Source organism: Carcharodon carcharias, chromosome 9 (genome assembly GCF_017639515.1).
Source record: "Carcharodon carcharias isolate sCarCar2 chromosome 9, sCarCar2.pri, whole genome shotgun sequence".
Taxonomy (NCBI): domain Eukaryota; kingdom Metazoa; phylum Chordata; class Chondrichthyes; order Lamniformes; family Lamnidae; genus Carcharodon; species Carcharodon carcharias.
The window spans coordinates 59,327,670-59,345,631 of NC_054475.1; the positions used below are offsets into that span (position 1 = coordinate 59,327,670).

The 17,962-nt window shown below is 47.5% G+C and overlaps 1 protein-coding gene across 5 annotated transcripts in view; it reads right to left on the bottom strand.

Moving 5' to 3' along the window:
• The window catches only part of LOC121281942 (apoptosis facilitator Bcl-2-like protein 14), a 93,099-nt gene that overhangs the window by 20,847 nt on the left and 54,290 nt on the right, over positions 1-17,962 (bottom strand). The window contains exon 1 of one of the 5 annotated variants that reach the window (XM_041195177.1): positions 1,667-2,253. The exons of the other annotated variants lie outside the window; for them this stretch is intronic. The gene's annotated coding sequence lies outside the window, so the exon portion shown is untranslated. Of the gene's footprint in view, positions 1-1,666; positions 2,254-17,962 lie in introns of those variants that run through there. 5 annotated transcript variants of the gene reach the window in all.

Genomic DNA, 17,962 nt, shown 5'->3' on the forward strand with positions numbered 1-17,962 from the left:
GAAACGAGACAATTAATTTGTGCACAGCAAGCTCCCACATGTAGCACCGTGATCAAGACCAGGTAATCTGTCTCAGGTAAAGATAATATACTGCGGATGCTGAAAATCTGAAACAAAAACAAAAAGTGCTGGAAAATCTCGGCAGGCCTGACAGCATCTGTGGAGAGAAAGACAGAGTTAATGTTTTGAATCCGTGTGACTCTTCTTCAGAGTTCTACCATATGACTCTTCTTCAGAGCTCTGAAGAAGAGTCATATGGACTCGAAACGTTAACTCTGTCTTTCTGTCCATAGATGCTGTCAGGCCTGCTGAGTTTTTCCAGCATTTTTTTGAATCTGTTTTAGGTGTTAATTGAGGGATAAATAATGGCCAGGACAATGGGGAGAACTCCCCTGCTCTTCTTCGAATAATGCCTGAATATTTTATATCCAAGTGCTGTGTCCTGACAGGGCAGACGAAAAATGTCATACCAAAGAGGGCACAGGAAATCAGCACATTTCTGGATTGAAGATAGTCATCTGTCCCCAGCCAAACTGCCCCCCGTAGCCAGTTGGTATGCTAGTGTTAACGTGTTCAGTCTTGTATGTTGGTATAAGGTGCGATCACCATGGCAATAATCTTTAACATTGTGATTCAGAACTCATTGAAAGAGAAAGGTGGAATTTCCAGAGGATCATGTTTCCTATAAACCTGAATTGGGAACCATTGATTTCTATTGGGCAGACTTCCAGTTACAAAAAGAAATAAAACAATAACTCTAATCAGGAGTTATAATGACAGAAATTACCTTTATCTAAATCCCCCATCACTGAGATCATTCATCTTACAGAATCCGGGCCTGAATTTTTCAGTCGGTGGGCGGGAGCGGGTAGGGATGGTCGCGGAGCCGATCGCGGCTCCGTGATGCCATTTTATGCGGGCGGGCTAATTAGCCATAGCGCTCAGTCCTACCTGTGCGGGTTGGGGGTAGGGGTGTGCATGAAAGAGCGCTTCAATCTCCCTGAGGCACAGAGTTGCCTCAGGGATATTGAAGTGGTTTTCAAATAAATAAATAAATGAATCAAAAATTTATTTCAACATGTTCCCTTATGTGACTGTGTCACATGAGATGGGACATATTTTTACTTTTCAGAATTTTTAAAAACTTAATTAATGAAAGCTTTGGGAAACTTCACCCTGCTCATGGATGAGGTTGCCTAAACAACGTGTAGGCCTCTTGGTCTTTTTGCCTGCCCGCCAACCTTAAGGTTGGACAGGCAGCGTCAACAATGACCTTAATTACTTCCTTAATGGCATTAATAGACTGTTTAAATATAGGCGGGCACACAGCCGACTCCAGCTCATGCCTGCCAAACAAAACATCACGAGACATCGCAATGACATCAGGATGCACGCCTGACATCATTGCGTGTCATTTTACATATTGGCGTGTTGGGACCGCCTGCACACGCCAACTGAAAAACTCAGGCCCTGGTTTTAAACTGAGTATCGCAGCTTGCAGCATATAAATTGAGCCAACATGTAAGACAACACCACCTTTTCAGCACCAAAGTCAATGTATACATTGTACTCAATGTACACATTGACCCGTTTCTGATAAGAAATGCTATACTCGCATTAGGAGTCAGCTTCAATTTTTCATCTCACAAATGCATGTTTTACTCACCTTATAAATCAGCACATGAGATTAAGTGGGTGATACCTAAGGACCATGTTGCCAAGAAGATGTATGAGAGTTTAGACACACCCACACAGCACAGACAATGAGTGCTGATCAATGGACAGGAACAGGTCCTCTGGCAAAAACAATGAAGCATGGAGTTGATTTCAAGATAAAAGTTGTAACATTTGCTAATTTGTCAAATAACTGTGCAGCAGCGAGGGAATTCAGTGTTAGTGGAGAAGTGGTGAGAGAATGGAAGGAGGAATCCACCCTGAAGAAGATGTCCAGTTCCAAATGCTTCATGAGAGCGGGGACCAGCCACTGGCCTGATCTGGAGAAGCATGTATTGGAATGGGTCCTCAAAAGCTGCCAGAATGGTTATGTCGTTACCAGAAATGCATTGGGTACATACGCACTTGAGTGGGCCAAATCAAACCCTGAGCCCAACAAAGCTTGTTGGTATAGTTGCTTTATGGTATGAAAATGTCTGCTGTGCCAGGAGACCAAGATAGCTCAGAGACTACCAAAACTCCTCGATGCCAAAATGAATAGTTTTCAGAGGTTCACCATCAGGCAGCAGCGAAAACACAAGTACCCATTCATCAGCAATATGGATTGAAACAGCAATGAATTCTGATATGCCCAGTGGTAGATTGGAAACAGTTCTAGTGAAAACCACAGAACAGGAGAAGACAAGATTGACAGTGGTACTAGTCTGCATAGCTGACAGAATGAAATTAGAGCCTATGGTAATTTTCAAATGTAAAACCATGCCGAGCATCAAGTTCCCTGCAGGGCTTTTTGTGTATGGTCCATGGCAACAGGTTACATGGATGAGGACGGAGTGAACTTATAGATCGATAATGTGTGGAAGGGGTGTCCTGATGGCCCAGGTATAAAATGCAGTTTATTGGTCTGGGAGATGTTCAGATGCAGAAATAACCCTCACATTGCAGTTATACCAGGGGGCCTAACTTCTGTAGTTTAGCCTTTGGATGTCAGCCTCAACAAGGCATTCAACATCAAATGGAATAAGTGGATGATTGTAGGAGGAAAAAACCTTCACAGAGAGCAGAAATCTGCATCTGCCGTGTTTGATTTTTGTGTAGTTTCATCATTAAACCGTGGAATGCTATTAATGTGCAAACTGTCATCAGGTCATTCAGAATATCCAATTCAATGGATGGAGAGGAAGATGATTTGTTGTGGAGGGATGATTCAGAAACCCAAAAACGACACATCTCACACAGAGTGAGAGCCTTACGATGATGTCATAACCAAAGTAACTCAGAATGAACTCAATGAACTCTTTGCATTAGATGTCAAAGACAATGGGCAGAATCGTCCGTGCCCACTGGCATCGAGCATGTTCAGTGGTGTGAGCAGACAATATGATGAGAAGACCAAAAATCAGTTTCATGATGTCGTGAAACCAGTTTGCAATTGTCCGCTCTGCCTGTAGATGCAGATATCAGATATCAGGAACCAGCCCACTGGAACTGTACCCCGCCACTGGATTGTCGACCCTTCACAACAGCATATAAAAGACGTGCACTTGGCAGGCTGCACTTTGAGTGCGCAGTAATGTTGCAGAGTATTCGCCCAGGTCACCTGTTGGATTTCAAAGTTGAGGTGCGTTGGGGTGGGGGAAGGTGGGGGGGGAGGTGGGGGGGGGTGGGGTTTGGGGGGGGTGCGGTGCAAGGGCTGCCTGCAGTTGAAGGTAGCGCATAAGCACGTGTATGGTTGGGGGTGAGGAAGGAAGCGGCCACACATTAGAGAACCCCCTATATAAAGTGACCATTCCCCTGCAGCTGAGACAGTTCAGGCACAGCCACACTGACATGCTTACAGGCGGGCCTCTAGCTTATCTGCCCATTCAAGCAACGCAAAGGCATGAAAGTGCCACCAATGCTCCAGAGCTTTTCACCTCTCAGGCACAGACAGCAAACTAATGAGCGTTTTAGTGGACTGCAGAGCAATTGGACGACTGGGCACATTGTACAATCTCCTTGCTGAAGCTGCCATGGAGCAGTCACTGGTGGAGGTGCTCACAGCCCCTTGCAATGTCATCATCCTGGTTTGGACCAATCTCCCCCATGGTTCAAGCTAACAATGCAGCCTTGCAGCACGGGTTAGGAGAATGCCTGTGCCTGAGCTGAGAGCACAACATGCAGTCCAGTAGGCAAAGCTGCTGTCAATCGGTCGGTTGGAATTGGGAGGTTTCGGGCAGCTATGCAGCGCACTAATCATTGGCCATCCAAGTGGTGGCCAGCACTCTCTGCGATGCGTTAAGGGCCTTCAGACTTAAACCAAGAGAGGTTCTTAGTGCACCCAGGCTAACCCATGCATCTCCCTGTTCCATCCTGCAGGAGGAGTACATCAGGATCATGGAGTTGGTAAACCAGCTGTATGCCTCATGGATTACAGAGAGAGAAGACAACTGAGAAGAGAGCAATGGAGGTACCTGGCTGCACAGAGGCAGGAGCAGCACCCTCAGGAGGAAGGGGCAGCTGGGGCTCCCATTGTAAGCCGCTGAAGAGCCACAGTGAGCTGTCACAGGTCCAGCTAGACCCAGGGCCTATTGATGTCTCCTTTCATTGTTGCTGAAGACTGTGCATGTTTAGGGAACTGGTCGGTCACATCTGCCACCTGCTGCAGGATTTGGCACCACGGGGACATGGAGGGCATCCACTGCCAGTGGCTGTGAAAGTGACCGTGGTGCTCAATTTCTACACCAGCCTTTCAGGGCTCCACAGGTGACCTCTGTGGGATATCACAAGCCTCCACCCACAAATGCATCCATGAGGTCACGGGGATGCCATCTTCACGAAGGCTCACAACTTTGTGCATTTCGCGTGGGACCAGGAAAGCCATGAAGCAACAGCGATTGGAGTTGCCCAGATCTCAGGTTTCCCACAGGTGCAGGGTGCCATTGACTGCACTCACGTGGTACTCAGATCTCTGTTGTAACAAGAGGTCAACTAGGTCAACACAAGAGATTATATTCGCTGATTGTTTGACCACCACAAATGCACCCTGCAGGTCTGCACACGGTTTCCAGGGAGTGTCCATGACTCTTAAATTCTCAGTCAGTCACAGATCCCTAACGTCTTCCAGGGTCCACAGAGGCAGCAGCGTTGGCTCCTCAGTGACAAGGGCTATCCACAGAGTCCATGGTGGATGACACCTGTGTGGCGGCCTCAGGCTGCAGCAAAGCGAAGGTATAATGAGGATCATGGTGCAACTCGCAACTTGTTGGAGCAAATGAGGTTCCGGTGCCTGGACCGGTCTGGTGGAGCCAGCAATACAGTCCACACAGGGTGTCACATATTGTCATCACCTGCTGCACCTTTTACAACCAGGCGTTGCAACGGGGGGAGTCGAGCGGACTTAGGAGGAGATGGAGGAGCTGTACGTCTCCTCCAATGAGGAGGACAACTACGGGGATGAGGATGAGGAGATCCTCAAAGGTGACGATGACGGGGATGAGGCCCTCGCACTGGCCAGACGAGGCAGGTGCTCTCGGGAGGCCTTCATAGCTGCTAGATTTATGGAGGATGATGACAACATGCAGTGAGAAGACATCATACATCCTCACATTGCATCTGTGAACATTTGACCCTGGTCTAGCTGATGGCAGCGCACATACGCTCTGTGAGAATGCTCCTGTCATGGAGACGCAGTGGAGGCCTTAATAGCCGCTCGATTGCAGGAGGATGATGACAACATGCAGTGAGGACACTCCATGGATCTTCACATAACCTCTGAGAATGCCTGACTCCTGCCTGGCCGAGAGCAGCTCGCTTGTGTTCCATGATCAGGGTCATCTCAGAGACACAGCCATGAAACTTAAAAGCACCTGATCCTTTGTCAGCCTTCAGCACCTGACTCCTTCAGCAGCAGCGTCACTGGTCACAGATGCTGAAGTGATGGGGCCAGTCCCACCTCAAAGGTGCTGAGAGAACACAGAGAGAATGATGGAACTCAGTGATGCCTGCCCAATACATCCTGGCAGCAATGACCAGCACCATCGAGGTGCAGGCATCAGTAATGTGTCCAGGGAGTGTGAGGCTGGACCATCACTTTGGTCTGAAGGCTGCACAGAGCACAGGGAAGAGGCCCTGGACTGAGACACCTGCCTTTTATCTTGTTCAGGAACCAAGGTTTCACATCTGAGTGACATGAACACTGCTCATCATAACAAGGAGCCAAAGGCAGGGAGACATTCTTAGGAGTTTACTGACAGTAGTGAACATTATGTACAAGTGATTAACACCCATGCCCAGACTGTGCAACTACATCTTCTTAACTTTCCTAATCCTGTCGTTACGGCTTGGTGCTCCCTGGACATCCACAGCAGAGCTGGAGGCAGCCTGCTGACCGTGACACCCTGTCTGTGATGACCTTGGTGGGCGCCCTCTGAAGGTCAAGACCTGGAAGGCTTCAGCCTGCTTTCAAGGCCCCGCTGTGTGGCAGTGGTACCCTCCTTGAGTTGTGGAGCTGGAGCTGCTGGGATCACAGGAAGAAGGGATTTGGATGGGCTGAACCCTCCTGAAGTCACCTGGGTGGATGACCCTAGAGTGTGCACCTGCTGATCCTCCTCCTTATGGGTGTCCAAGGGCCCCTTGAGGAGAAGGGGAAGCTGAAGTGAGATCGAGATGCCCTGCAGCCCTCTCGCATTGACACTGTTGGAGGCCAACTATGGCCTCAGCGATGGAGTTCAGCCCACGTAGCAGTGCAGGAGTGACGTCCTGGACCAAAGTCTCCATGGCAGCCACCATCCTACCCATGTTGACCTCAGTGCATTGGCATGCCGGTGCTATCACCTCAGTCTGAAGGGGGATGGACTCCTCCATCATGCCTTGCAATCTGAGGAGTGCAGCGGACATCCCTTTCTGATGTTCCTGAACTTGCCTTTGCAGCTCCAGAAACTGTGACATGACCAAGTCCAGAGGCTCATCATCTGACTCAGACTCAGAAACATTCTGGCCTCCAGCAGTCCTCCAAGTGCTGGGGACCTGGGAAGGCCCTGCCTCCGCCTACTATGGATCAGATGTGCTCACCAGATTGTGATCCCAAGGTTACTCTAAAGCTAGGTCCCACTGAAGTGTATGTCACTGCGCTGGTGCAGGGTGTGGTGAGCACTGTGACGGGACTTAAAGGAGAATGTCATCAGATTCCTCTTCAGAGGTTTCTTCAGGGCTTGACTGGAGGCTCTGAGTCATGAGTGACAGGAGGAGCAATCCTGGGCTACCAGAAGGGCAATTTCAGTCAGGGCTCCTGCTCCTGATCACTACCTCTTCTGGGAAGGTTTTCTGTGTGAACATCACTGAGCTCAGCTCTCTGTAGAGTTACCTGTCATCACTCAGTGCCTGGCTCAAACATGAAGAATGGGCTTTTGGAGGCTAATGGACCTGGAGTCCAGCAAGGAGTCACTGTCTGAAGGGGTGGGCATGGAAGGCATTTGGAATAAACATAGGAAAGATGCAACTGAGATTCTTTCGGAGGATAGCAGTGATGAGATAATACAGTTATGGTAGCAGATTGACTCTACCCCTGCCCACCCTGCAGTTCAAATTGTCTGGGTGACTTATCCACCCTTGTGCCATCTGAATCTTCCACTTTAACCTCTTCTACTGAGCAGATGGTAAGTGCACTCCTCTGAAGATCTTTAAGTATACAGATTGGGGTCCAATGACATCATTTGGACCCACTAAAGTCTGAGCTGATTGGTTGTGACAATCCCACTGGATAAAGTCAACCATGAAGCACATAGAAGCTTAAAGGTAATGTTTTTACTCTCCTCCCTGGGGCCATGTGCAGCTGGAGTGCTCCTCTGGCACCCATAGGAAAGTACAGGACTCCCCCACTCCCCTGGACTCCCCCATCTTCCACATTGAGAGACCCCTCTGCCCTGAACTCTGAACCCCGTCAATTAATGGAGTCCCAAGGGCTGTGTAAATTTCTGCAAGTCAACAGTTACTTTCCACTGTCAGGATGTTAATGGCCCTGGCTGTTAAAGTGGTCAGGCCTTCATTCTGCTGTGCAGTGGTGGAAAACAAACTAAAACCAGTTGCAGCCAGAAACCAGTTGAGAAATAAACCACTTCCACTCCTCCCCAGACTCTCTTCAATGGGGCTCTAAGTGTTGAGAAACAGTAAGTAGTATAGATGAGAACAATAAATGGAAAGAGATATTGGCAGATTTAGTGTGGCAGATGGAGTTTAATATGAGTGAGAGTGAGGTTATCCACTTTAGAACAAAGAAAGATAAATCAGAATATGTTCTAAATGGTGGAAAACTAGGAACTATGGTTGAGCGCTGAGTGCCATGTCAGTCATTTCTTGTCAAGCAAATCAAAAAACCCTAAAAAAAAACAACCTGACCAGGGCAGACAATATACATACATGCTGGGCATCAATTTACAAACTCAGAATTCTATTAAAGTATAAAAGTTGCTGCTTTTTGAAAGACAGGGGTCAGCTGGAGAGAAGAGTTCACCTTTTAATTCAATATTTGCAGTGTAGGGAAGGTTATGTTCTTTTTACATGAAACCTGTTTGATTGCCAAACGCAGAACATAAAGGCAAATGAGCCATAAAAGGCTGTTGCCACGGGAGACAGCATTTTCAGAGCAAACAGCCAATGAGTTTAGCAGCTTCGAGTATGGACTGAGGAACAGATTCCAATGTCTGGCACACCTGTGCTGTATACCAAGCAACCCATTTAATCTTCTCACTATTTTGTCCTAACAGGGTAAGTTGGTAAATAATGTGAGAAGAGGGAATTGTAGTGTCAGGATGGTCACACCGTGTGTGAATACTGGCCAATAGCAACTGGGGCCATTCTCCTTTCTCTATGTTGTGTAAATAATGGAATGCTGACTCTGCAATCTGATGATTGGACACAATACTGCTTTGTAACCTGTTATTGTTCCTTTCATCATCTGAAGCAAACGATGGCTGTGGAGGGTAATGGGGAAGAGACAGAGCATGAGGAGGAGCAGGCTGTGAGGGAGAAGTGATGTTGGCACTCCTGCCTCCACACTGCACCGTTAGGATGCTTGACTCTGGGCACCTTCCTTGTAACCCTCCCTTCCCCACTCCCCACCGAAAGCCCACCCTCCTCTTTGCCTCCAGCCACTCCCAATCTGAACCATTGGCCCCACTGCCCCCTTCCTGGCAGCAAAGAGGTTACCATCGAGGTGAGAAAGCCACGATGTGAGTCCAACATTGCACTATTCCGAAGGCTCACTCTTCATAAAGCTAGTTGTTCTCAGTTGCTTTTCACTGAAGTTATTTACTGATGGTTGGTTATTGTTTTGTTCCACTTTATAAAAGTCCTGTTGTTTAAATCTTGCCCATGCTTCATTATTGTCACATCAACATGGCAATTTGTGCCACTGGGATATTGTTCCAGACTTCCTGATCCACCTGTATTCTGCTGGGATTTCAGGAGGGAGATGGTGGTGAGCGCTGGGGGAGGGGAGACTGGCGGGGAGAGTGGGCAGTGAGGTTTTATAATTCATTCATGGATGTAGGTGTTGCTGGCTAGGCCAGCATTTATTGCCCATCCATAATTGCCCTTGTTCAGAGAGCATTTTAAGAGCCAACCACATTGCTGTGGGTCTGGAATCACATGTAGGCCAGATCAGGTAGGGACAGCAGATTTCCTTCCCTGAAGCACATTAGTGAACCAGATGGGTTTTTATGACAATCGACAATAGTTTCGTGGTCATCATCGGACTTTAAATTCCAGATTTTCATTGAATCCAAATTTCACCATCTGCTGTGGTGGGATTTGAACCCAGATCCCCAGAGCATTACCCTGAGTCTCTGGATTACTAGTCCAATGACAATACAGCTATGCCGGGAGGCTGGGGAAGGGAAGTTGGCGGAGGGGCGGCTTGGGGAGGGAAGGTTAACATGGTCCAAATACCTGAGGCCTCAGCTGTTGCTGGCATGGTGAGAATGAGTTAGGTACAGTGTAAAGGATGGTACTTAATATATTTTTCCACCAGCTGTTCTTGGCTGCTGCTGCCCTGTCTTCAAGAGAGCACAGACCCCAGACCCAGGGATATATGGTCAGGGTTCCCTAGTTCAATGAGCCTCTCAACTCTTGGGTTAACTGAACCCTTCCTGCAGGACAAGATTGTGCAGGGACCTGCAGAGCGCCACAATCGTCACTTTACCAGGCGCCTCCAGTCAAACACCCTCTGTCAGCATTAAGAATTGAGCCCCTTGAGGTTGGTGTGTGTGTGCACCATCGTATCTTATGTGTGCTGTTGTTGTGATGTGGAATGGTGAAATCAGCCAAGACATTGTCTCCAGTATCCATTCACCTTATTCCCCCTCTTGAGTGTACAAATCAGGGATGGCAGGGCTGGTGAAGGAAAAGTGGGTATGAGGGACTCTCTGGTACCATCAGTTAATGTGCAAGATGCACAACAGGGCATCACAGACACTTGGCACATTTAGTGAATGGTAACCCTTCCTGGTAATTAATGTGAGAGATTCTTTAAGGGAGCCTTCAATGATGCATGAGTCCCATCAATGGCCCCCTGCAGCCAAGGAGAGAAGCATCCTATGAAAGTGGATGGGCCTTCACTTTGCAGCATTGGAAACTTGTTGGGGGTGAGGGTTCACAAGTTGTAATGGCTGCATTGTCGGCCTCTCAAGCTGAGAGTCATGTGTTGATCATAAATCATGTGTCAAATGTGTCATAAATCAAGCAGATGACTGTCCAATTTCCAGTCTAATTGACTACGGCACCATTAGTGCTGTAAATACACCAAATTGGCAATTGCCATTGACTGCAATGGAGGGAAGAGCAATGAAAATGGAATTTTATACAGGCTAGACCTCAAATCTACAGGAAGAACTGACTGCCCTGTGACCTGTGGCCTATACCTGTGACATTGCCATCGCATTGCTGTGCTCTTTGCGCACAGTTAGTGACTCAGGCAGGAGCAATGCATACTTATCAAATAATTTATCAGACACTGCATTACAACAGGCCCCCTAAGGGTCCACAAGAAAGTTTCAATGGGGTCTGCCCAAAAGAATTACATGACATAGATCCTCATTTGTAAATGGAAAGCGGTATTTATTAGACCCAGAATTAGTTTCACTGTAACGTAATGTCTCCCTGGCTACAGGAAATGACTTTTTAAAAATCTAATGTACTTGCTTTCCCTCAGGGCATAAGCAAAACACTGTAGACGCTGGAAAGCTAACATAAAAATAAAAAATGCTGGAACTACTCAGCAGGTCAGGGAGCATTTGTGGAGAGACAAATTGTTAATAATTCAGGTTGAGATGACCTCTGTTTAGGTGAAGCATTAACTCTGTCTCTGCACAGATGCTGCCTGACCTGCTGAGTATTTCCAACATTTTTTCGGGGATGGGGGTGGGTTGTTGGGGGTGGTTATGTTTCCCTCAGTGATCTTTCTCCAAAAGGCAGAAATGCCCTCAGCAAAAGCAGTTCTGATTGTTTCCCATACTCGAACACAACCCTTTCCCCTGCTCTCCCCTCACTACATTTACGGTTTCCTCTTAGTTTGTCGAATCACACGCATCTCTGATTTTAAATTGGCAAAGAATTGGATTAATTGTATCACCTCTAAAACAAGTTTTAAACATTGGCCTGTTTTTATCTTTGGGAGGGGAATGTGCACTTTGCCTCTTCAGCTCTCTGTCGACTGATTCCACATGGTTGAACATTTGTGATCACAAGTTTCATTGTTTTATTGCTGCTAACCTTTTTTAAGAATCTCGATGTTGCTTCAGAATTTACCTTTGCAAGAAAAAAAAACTCGCAACAGGGAGCAGGCTGAACAAACACCTACCCTTCATCTCCTGTCAGATATATGTCTCAATCTAATCTCTTGTTATTTTCTCCCAGATTAAACAATCTCTCTTTCTTTCTCTCATTTGAATTTTCTCTAGCTTTCACTACCACCTGAGTGGCTAACACCGTCAGTATTTGCATCTGTGTCCATTAAACAGTCAACCACATGGACAATATATGTAGAGGAATAAAGATAGGACTGAACTATGGGTTCAAACAATGATAGCATTGCTGACTTGATGTCAAATCTTTTCAAATGGAATTGATTTGTTTTGCTTGCTGAGATGGGTGTGTATATGGGTGTGTTTGTCTGTATCTGCATGTGTGTATGCATACATGCATAGGCTAGACATTATTTTTGCACTACAAAAAATTCAAGCAAAAATAGAATTACCTGGAAAAACTCAGCAGGTCTGGCAGCATCAGCGGAGAAGAAAAGAGTTGACGTTTCGAGTCCTCATGACCCTTCGACAGAACTTGAGTTCGAGTCCAGGAAAGAGCTGAAATATAAGCTGGTTTAAGGTGTGTGTGTGGGGGGCGGAGAGATAGAGAGACAGAGAGGTGGAGGGGGTTGGTGTGGTTGTAGGGACAAACAAGCAGTGATAGAAGCAGATCATCAAAAGATGTCAACGACAATAGTACAATAGAACACATAGGTGTTAAAGTTAAAGTTGGTGATATTATCTAAACGAATGTGCTAATTAAGAATGGATGGTAGGGCACTCAAGGTATAGCTCTAGTGGGTTTTTTTTTAATAATGGAAATAGGTGGGAAAAGGAAAAACTTTATAATTTATTGGAAAAAAAAAGAAGGGGGAAACAGAAAGGGGGTGGGGATGGGGGAGGGAGCTCATGACCTAAAGTTGTTGAATTCAATATTCAGTCCGGAAGGCTGTAAAGTCCCTAGTCGGAAGATGAGGTGTTGTTCCTCCAGTTTGCGTTGGGCTTCACTGGAACAATGCAGCAAGCCAAGGACAGACATGTGGGCAAGAGAGCAGGGTGGAGTGTTAAAATGGCAAGCGACAGGGAGGTTTGGGTCATTCTTGCAGACAGACCGCAGGTGTTCTGCAAAGCGGTCGCCCAGCTTACGTTTGGTCTCTCCAATGTAGAGGAGACCACATTGGGAGCAACGAATGCAGTAGACTAAGTTGGGGGAAATGCAAGTGAAATGCTGCTTCACTTGAAAGGAGTGTTTGGGTCCTTGGACGGTGAGGAGAGAGGAAGTGAAGGGGCAGGTGTTGCATCTTTTGCGTGGGCATGGGGTTGTGCCATAGGAGGGGGTTGTGGAGTAGGGGGTGATGGAGGAGTGGACCAGGGTGTCCCAGAGGGAGCGATCCCTACGGAATGCCAATAAGGGGGGTGAAGGGAAGATGTGTTTGGTGGTGGCATCATGCTGGAGTTGGCGGAAATGGCGGAGGATGATCCTTTGAATGCGGAGGCTGGTGGGGTGATAAGTGAGGACAAGGGGGACCCTATCATGTTTCTGGGAGGGAGGAGAAGGAGTGAGGGCGGATGTGCGGGAGATGGGCCGGACACTGTTGAGGGCCCTGTCAACGACCGTGGGTGGAAAACCTCGGTTAAGGAAGAAGGAGGACATGTCAGAGGAACTGTTTTTGAATGTAGCATCATCGGAACAGATGCGACGGAGGCGAAGGAACTGAGAGAATGGGATGGAGTCCTTACAGGAAGTGGGGTGTGAGGAGCTGTAGTCGAGATAGCTGTGGGAGTCGGTGGGTTTGTAATGGATATTGGTGGACAGTCTATCACCAGAGATTGAGACAGAGAGGTCAAGGAAGGGAAGGGAAGTGTCAGAGATGGACCACGTGAAAATGATGGAGGGGTGGAGATTGGAAGCAAAATTAATAAATTTTTCCAAGTCCTGACGAGAGCATGAAGCGGCACTGAAATAATCATCGATGTACCGGAGAAAGAGTTGTGGAAGGGGGCCGGAGTAGGACTGCAACAAGGAATGTTCCACATACCCCATAAAGAGACAGGCATAGCTGGGGCCCATGCGGGTACCCATAACCACACCTTTTATTTGGAGGAAGTGAGAGGAGTTGAAGGAGAAATTGTTCAGCGTGAGAACAAGTTCAGCCAGACGGAGGAGAGTAGTGGTGGATGGGGATTGTTCGGGCCTCTGTTCGAGGAAGAAGCTAAGGGCCCTCAGACCATCCTGGTGGGGGATGGAGGTGTAGAGGGATTGGACGTCCATGGTGAAGAGGAAGCGGTAGGGGCCAGGGAACTGGAAATTGTTGATGTGACGTAAGGTGTCAGAGGAATCACGGATGTAGGTGGGAAGGGACTGGACAAGGGGAGAGAGAAGGGAGTCAAGATAACGAGAAATGAGTTCTGTGGGGCAGGAGCAAGCTGAGACGATCGGTCTACCGGGGTAGTTCTGTTTGTGGATTTTGGGTAGGAGATAGAAGCGGGCCGTCCGAGGTTGGGCGACTATCAGGTTGGAAGCTGTGGGAGGGAGATCCCCAGAGGAGATGAGGTCAGTGACAGTCCTGGAAACAGTGGCTTGATGTTCAGTGGTGGGGTCATGGTCCAGGGAGAGGTAGGAGGAAGTGTCTGCGAGTTGACGCTCAGCCTCCGCGAGGTAGAGGTCAGTGCGCCAGACAACAACAGCACCACCCTTGTCAGCGGGTTTGATGACAATGTCAGGGTTGGACCTGAGAGAATGGAGTGCAGTAAGTTCAGAGAGAGACAGGTTAGAATGGGTGAGAGGAGCAGAGAAATTGAGACGACTAATGTCGCGCCGACAGTTCTCAATGAAAAGATCGAGAGAAGGTAAGAATCCAGAGGGAGGGGTCCAGGTGGAGGGAGAATATTGGAGATGGGTAAAAGGATCCGTTGAACTGGAAGAGGACTCCTGCCCAAAGAAGTGAGCCCGGAGACGAAGACGGCGGAAGAAGAGTTCAGTATCATGCCGAGCCCGAAATTCATTGAGGTGAGGGCGTAAGGGTATGAAACTAAGTCCTTTGCTGAGCACTGAACGTTCAGCATCGGAGAGGGGAAGGTCAGGGGGTATAGTGAATACACGGCTGGGGTTGGGACTGGAAGAAAGGGTGGGGACGGAGGGACAGGCAGGGGTGGAGGGTCCTAGATGAGTGTTGGTGTCGATGAGTTGTTGGAGCTTGCGTTCCTTAGCACTTGAGAGAAAGAGAAAAAGTTTCTTGTTGAGGCGTCGGATGAGCCGAAGGATAAAATGAAACTGGGGGCACGCGCAGCTTTGAAAAAGGGTACGGCGGTGCTGCTGGAGGGAGAGGTCGAGTGTGTTCATATGGCGGCGCATGGCACTGAGAGTGGATTTCAGAATGTGACGGGAACAGCAGTCCGAGAAACGTTTTATGTCCCGGAGATACCTGTAATCCTGGGTGGGTTTGAAACAAGAGGGGTGGAATTTCAGTTGAAATCCACGTGGGGTAAGTCGGAGACGGAGACAGTCACTGAGAAAGGAGATATGGCTGTGAAAGCGGGTTTTAGTAAACACCTTGTCAAACACTAGGAGAGAAATGGAAAGCAATGAAGGTGAACAAGGCAACAGAGAGATCCGGAAATCTTGTCGCAGAGAGGAACAGAACTTCTTCAAGGAGGTAGGCATTTCTTGAAGAGCAGTGGCAGTCAATTAAACACAGAGATAAAAACAAAAAAACTGCGGATGCTGGAAATCCAAAACAAAAACAGAATTACCTGGAAAAACTCAGCAGGTCTGGCAATTCAAGCATTGCATTGCCAAAGTAATGCTTAACAATATTATGTGGGATGCCTACCTGGCAATTTGTGTTGCGTAATACATATAGATGTATAGAGAAGATATAGGCCAACACTGATGAATCACTGGGTAAATGCACTGACAATGTAATATTAAGACAGTTAGGTCCCTGAGCTGCACTCAATTTTTCAGAGAAAGGAAAGTCTTTCATTTATACAGCGTCTTTCATGACCTCAGGAGATTTCAAAGCACCTTACAAGTAATATTTTTGATGTGTGATCACTTTATAATGTAGGAAATGCAGCAAGGAATTTGTAGGCAGCAAGTTTCTCCAAACAGCAAGATGATAATGATCAGATAGTTTTTACTAAGTTACGTTGGCTGAGCAGCTGGTATTGGCCCGGTCAGTGGGGAGAACCCCTCTCCTCTCTTCAAAGTAGCACCTCCCCAGTATCGCACTGGAGCGTTAGCCCTTCCAGTGCTACCCATTGAGCTGCAGATCTGACTCCTCAAGGAGAACCATGAGACTCAGTTTAAGAGGCAGCTGAAAACATTGAGAAGTGGAAAGCAGCATCTTTCTGGTTGAATGGGCTAAGGCTAGGGTTAAAGTTAAGGCTAGGGTTAGGGTTAAGGCTAGGGTTAGGGTTAAAGATAGGATTAGGGTTAAGGATAGGGTTAGGGTTAAGGTTTGAATTAGGATTATGGTTACGGTTATGAAGCTCTCTGCTTCTTCCTCGAACAGAGGCCCGAACAATCCCCATCCACCACTCATCTCCTCGATGTGGCTGAACTTATTCTCACACTGAACAATTTCTCCTTAAACTCCTCTCACTTCTCCAAATAAAAGGTGTGGCTATGGGTACCCGCATGGGCCCCAGCTATGCCTGTCTCTTTATTGGGTATGTAGAACATTCCTTGTTCCAGTCCTACTCCGGCCCCCTCCCACAACTCTTTCTCCGGTACATCGATGATTACTTCGGTGCTGCTTCATGCTCTCGTCTGGACCTGGAAATATGTATTAATTTTGCTTCCATCATTTTCACATGGTCCATCTCTGACACTTCCCTTCCCTTCCTCTCTGTCTCAATTTCTGGTGATAGACTGTCCACCAATATCCATTACAAGCCTACCGACTCCCACAGCTACCTCGACTACAGCTCCTCACACCCCGCTTCCTGTAAGGACCCCATCCCATTCTCTCAGTTCCTTCGGCTCCGTCGCATCTGTTCTGATGATGCCACTTTCAAAAACTGTTTCTCTGACATGTCCTGCTTCTTCCTTAACCCAGGTTTTCCACCCATGGTGGTTGACAGGGCCCTCAAACGTGTCCGGCCTATCTCCCACGCATCCGCCCTCACACTTTCTTCTCCCTCCCAGAAACATGATAGGGTCCCCCTTATCCTCACTTATCACCCCACCAGCCTCCGCATTCAAAGGATCATCCTCTGCCATTTCCGCCTACTCCAGCATGATGCCACCAACAAACACATCTTCCCTTCTCCGCCCCCACCCCCCCGGCGGCATTCTGCAGGGATCGTTCCCTCCAGGACACCCTGGTCCACTCTTCCATCACCCCCTACATCTCAACCCCCTCCCACTGCACCTTCCCATGTAACCGCAGAAGGTGCAACAACTGCCCCTTTATTTCCCCTCTCCTCACCGTCCAAGGGCCCAAACACTCCTTTCAAGTGAAGCAGCATTTCACTTGCACTTCCCTCAATTTAGTCTACTGCAGTCGTTGCTCCCAATGCGGTTTCCTCTACATCGGAGAGACCAAACGCAGACTGGGTGACCGCTTTGCAGAACACCTTCAGTCTGTCCGCAAGCATTATCCAGACCTCCCTGTTGCTTGCCATTTCAACAATCCATCCTGCTCTCATGCCCACATGTCTGTCCTTGGCTTGCTGCATTGTTCCAGTGAAGCTCAACGCAAACTGGAGGAACAGCACGTCATCTTCTGACTAGGCACTTTACAGCTTTCCGGACTGAATATTGAGTTCAACAATTTTAGATCATGAGCTCTCTCCTCCACCCCCCCCCCCCGCCACCGCTTTTTTTCCAATAATTTATATAGATTTTTCTTTTCCCACCTACTTCCATTATTTTTAAATGTATTTCAATCCATTGTTTTATCTCTACCTTTTAGCCTTTTTTGATTCCTTCACCCCACCCCATCCCCACTAGGGCTATCTGTACCTTGCTTGTCCTGCTTTCTACCCTTAATTAGCATACTCCTTAGATAATATCACCACCTTCAACACCTCTTTGTCCTTTTGTCTGTGACATCTTTTGGTTATCTCCACCTATCACTGGCCCTCTATCCAGCTCTACTTGTCCCACCCCTCCTTAAACTAGCTTATATTTCACCTCTCTTCTATTTTTACTTAGTTCTGTTGAAGGGTCATTCGGACTCAAAACGTTAACTGTTTTCCTCTCCACAGATGCTGCCAGACCTGCTGAGTTTTTCCAGGTATTTTTGTTTTTGTTATGGTTATGGTTTGGGTTAAGGATAGGGTTAAGATTAGGGTTAGGTTTAATGTTTGAGTTCAGGTTGGGGTTAGGGTTTAGGTTTGGTATAGGGTTAGGGTTAGGTTTAAGGTTGCCAAACCTCCAGGGTTGTCCTGGAGTCTCCAGGGATTAACAATGAATCTCCTGGACACTCGTGTGAACAACTTGGGAGAAAATTCACCGAGCCTTTAAAAGTAAAATGATTTTTTTCATATTTTATTTGTAT